The sequence below is a fragment of the Conger conger genome, chromosome 11 (assembly GCF_963514075.1).
Source record: "Conger conger chromosome 11, fConCon1.1, whole genome shotgun sequence".
In the NCBI taxonomy this organism is placed as follows: Eukaryota; Metazoa; Chordata; class Actinopteri; order Anguilliformes; family Congridae; genus Conger; species Conger conger.
The window spans coordinates 39976139-39980941 of record NC_083770.1 but is presented as its reverse complement, the minus strand read 5'-3'; positions in this window follow the sequence as shown (position 1 = coordinate 39980941).

Below are 4803 nucleotides of genomic sequence, written 5' to 3'. Positions count from 1 at the left end.
CACCCCCTCCCTATGAGCGCCTCCCTGTGAGAGAGTCTCCATTACACACACATTACACACACCCCTCCCTGAGAGAGTCTGCATTACACACACCCCCTCCCTGTGAGAGCCTCCATTACACACACCCCCTCCCTGTGAGAGAGTCTCCATTACACACACATTACACACACCCCTCCCTGTGAGAGAGTCTCCATTACACACACATTACACACACCCCTCCCTGAGAGAGTCTGCATTACACACACATTACACACAGGCTGAAAAGGGGTCACTTTCTGACATTGAGGAGCTCTTCTCCTCCCCTCTTTCTCATCTCCTCTTATCCCTCCATCCTACTCCTCATCCCTCTACTTTCCTGTCCTTTCCCCTCCTTTCCTCCAGCCTGTACCTCTCCCTGTTCTTTCACTACGGCCCTTTTCCTCATATCACCGCCCCTTCGACCCTGCCCCCCCCCCATCTCGACCCTGCCCCCCCCCCTCTCTCTTTCTCTCTCCCTCTCCGTCTCGACCCTGCCCCCCCTCTCTCTCTGTCTCGACCTTGTCAGGACCTCCCCCCCCCTCCTCCCCTGCTCTCCCCAGCCAGACTAATCTGTGCCACTGACCCCCCCCCCACCACCCCCCCTCCCGATCCATCAGGTCTCTCACATTGTTTTGACGTCTAGTTAATTCTGCGCTGATGATTTATCAAATTCTTATTACAGCCGGCTGAGAGCTCATCTATTGTCCTGATGTACGGTAATGATGGCTCCACTGTGACCAGCTGAATCCTAACTAACTTCTCCTCTTCACCTCTGTCTCCCTCCATCTCTGTCTTTTTTACTTCCTCTCTCTCCATCCGCTCTGTCTTTCTCTCTCACTCCCCCCTCTCTCTCTCTCCCTCTCGCTCTCTCTCTTTCTTGTGATTTGTGAGGGCTGATGGTTTTCTGTGCCTTGTGCTGTTTTGTTGTAGTGTTACAATAAAGGTGTGTTAAATCTCAAAAATCTCTTTCTCCCTCTCTCCCTCCATCTCTGTCCTTTTTACTGCCTTCCCGTCCCTCCATGTTATCCTTCTCTCTCTCCCTCTCTCTCTCTCTCTCTCTCTCTCGCACATCTGTGCTTTCTCTCCCTTCTGAATTTACACAGCTGGAATCTTTTAATCTGCTGTCATCCCTCCATCTCTCTCCTCTCTCCCATCCCTCCATCTCTCTCCTCCTCCCATCCCTCATCTCTCTCCTCTCTCCTCCACCCATCCCTCCATCTCTCTCCTCCTCCCATCCCTCATCTCTTTCCTCTCTCCTCCACCCATATCTCTATCTCTCTCCTCCTCCCATCTCTCTCCTCCACCCATCCCTCCATCTGTCTCCTCTCACCCATCCTTCATCTCTCTCCTCTCTCCTCCACCCATCTCTCCATCTCTCTCCTCCTCCCATCTCTCTCCTCCACCCATCCCTCCATCTGTCTCCTCTCACCCATCCCTCCATCTCTCTCCTCCTCTCTCTGGCGTCTCACACAGCAGAGTGGACAATCTGAAGCACAGACACCAGGCAGTGTGTGTGCCCTGTCTGCTGCTAAATCACCTCACACTATGGGTAGCTACACCCCCCATTACAGGTACACGCACTCCACCACAGACGATTTCACAGTAAACTGACGGAAACTGACGGTAGTTCACACTGATGGAGGTCAACAAAGCCTCTATATGTGGCTATTTCAGTGTGAATGATCCATCATAAGGGCTATATTTAGCACCTTGATGCCACTTCGCAGACATAATAAGTGCTTATGTCAAAAACTGAAAATAAGCATATGGTGCATGTCACCGGCTGTATCAGCACTGAGACAAGGAGCCATACTGTACACCTATTTTTGGATTCTGACAAACGTTTTTATGAAGGTCTGTGACAGGGGTGTCAAATCTTATCTGAAAAGGGCCAGTGTGGGTGCAGGGTTTTGTTTTAGCCCAGCTCTAAGACACCTGACTCTGCTAAGTAACTAGCCATGGTCTTCAGTCAAGACCTTGACACGAAGAATCAGGTGCTGGGCTCAGTCAAAACCAGCACTCACACCAGCTATGCTCAGGTAAGACTGGTCACTCCCGGGGCCTGTGTCTCAAAGCAGGATTACTGAGTTAGCTGGATAACTGCACTGAGTAAAATCAGAGCAGTTAAATCTGGAACATGGGCTGCAGTAAAAAGAGCTGTTCTGGGGTTTACTCTGTGAACTTATCCAGTCTATACAGTGACATAATAAAGCGAGAAATCATTCAACACCAGCTGTCAGTCAGTGGCCTCTCATTGGCCTCCACTGGCTTCCTATTGCCGCACGCATCCGTTTCAAGGCCGTAGTGTTGGCATTTCAGGCTGCTAAGGGGACTGCCCCACCTTACATACAATCCCTGATCACTCCCTACTCCCCAGCTAGACCACTCCGGTCTGCCAGCTCTGGTCGCCTTATGGTTCCCTCTCTACGTGCACCTGGCGGTCGAGCTGCACGTTCACACCTGTTTTCCGTTCTGGTTCCTCAGTGGTGGAATGACTTGCCTACCACTGTCAGAACAGCAGAATCCCTCCCCCTATTTCGACGCAGACTCAAAACCCACCTTAGTCCTCCCTCCTGATTTCCCCTGCCCCTCCTTTCTGATATCCCTATCCTTGTCTAACCCCCCCCCCAAAAAAAATAATAAATAAAAAATAATAAATATGCACTTATGATGACAACTATGTTTAGAACAGCATTTCATGTGTATTTTGCTAGTTTCTGGATGTGATGCTTTGACTTATGGTAGAACCTATGCACTTGTAAGTCGCTTTGGATTAAAAGCGTCTGCCAAATGACTAAAATGTAAAATGTAAATGTAAAATGTGTGTGTGTGTGTGTGTGGGAAGGGGGGGGGGGGGGCTGGGGGATTTACAGTTTTTTACAATCGTTTTCACACTTGTTTCAATACCATGTCCACTTTTTCAAAACACTTAACACATTCACCATATCATTAGACTAAGTGAACTAAACTGTGGATATTTTTGCATTGCTTTCATACAAAAGGCATTCAATCACCACTTCTTCCAAAATTCATGAATACCTCTCTCAGTCAGTGTTCACTACCAGCAAAAGTTTGTACAAATACAGCAAATTTTGCAGACATCTAGATACTCTGTTCAAAACAGTTAACTTTCAGTTCAACCCAATAAAATTCTGATCATTGTGGGAGGAAATATGCTGCATTTTGGCAGAAAAATGAAACTATATGCTTGAAATACATAAGACAGATCATTCTGATTTGAGCAGAAAGTTTATTCAGTTTATTCAATTTTTTTGTTTGCAGCCTTGTTACCATCTATACAAAAGTGATCATACTTGCATTGGAATGTGCATGTATATAGGGTAAATATAGATGTAGCTGTCACTGAAGAGATTTTTCCACTATTACTGCTATATATGTACTGTTGAAACACCTGGCTGTCATTTCAGTGAACAACCTACCCAGGTGTTTGTTGTTTGTGCCCCGTTACCACATATACAAAAGGGGCCACCTTTGGATTGGCATTTGCATTCTTTAGCCTTGGTGGGGAAAATGGATGCAGCCAGAGGCAGAGGAAGAAGATGTCATGGAAGAGCAAGAACAGTTGTGTCTGATGAAATCGGAGCCACAGTCATTGATCATGTGGTAAATCATGGTCTGTCCCTGAGGGAAGCAGGTTGAGGGTTCAACCAAACTTGCCTAGATCCACAGTGGCTTCAATAGTGAGGATGTTCAGGCAAACCAACAGGTACTATACAGTAATTACAGCATTCTGACTGAAGGAGTTCAATTGATGTGTATATTACAGCAGTACTGTGATTTGAGAAGTCTCCAGAAAAAGCAGATGTATCAGTGCACATTTGTCTTTGACTCACTACAGGACGCAGCGGTTACCTCACACAGTCACATAGGGGGAAGGGGAAGAATGTTTACGCCTCAACAGGAGGATGCAATAGTTGGGATGGTCATTGTCAACAAAGAGAAATATGCAACAACATAATCGCAGACAACAACATATTTCCAAACATTGACAGTGTAAGCACTACAACCATTCAGGATGAAACAGTTGTACACTGTCCCCTTTGACAGGAACTCTGAGGGTGTCAAGGAACTCAGATACCAATATGAAGTTTATGAAGGTATATGTGAAGGTTTAGGACCACCGCCCACATGAACAGATGTCACTTCTAGATGCAATGGCTGCTGGGTGTATGGACATAACAGTGGAACACATCCAGGGCTGGAAAAGGCACGCAAAGAGATGTTTTCCTCGGTGTATAGCAAGAGATAACATTCGGAGTGATGTTGATGAAAATCTATGGCCAAATACAGAGGACAGGATGGATGGGCCAGGCCAACAGTAGACTTCTGATACTGATAGGCAGACAATATATGTCCAAATTACTGTATATAGTGAAAATATTGCTTTTTGGTATGTATTTGTTATTGATTGTAATGTATTTTTAGTAATTGATTGTATTGTATTTTTCTTTTCTGAATTACAGTATATTGCACTGTGAGAACAAACGTCAAAATACTGTAAACCCTTTGAAGAATATTGTTGCTTTTGTGATTTGTTTCTTTATCATATATTGTTTTACGTTACACAGTAAAAATTGTTATTCTGGTATTCCAATATAGTAAAACATTCATTCATTTACAGTTTACTGTAAATTTACCACACTCAGTCATGACATCTATTGTGAGAGGCAAACCAACAGATCAAAAGTTTCTTTAGCTACTTGGCTTGAAATATTTGTGGGTGCAAAAATAGAGGAAAGGGAAACACATAATATATGTATTTAG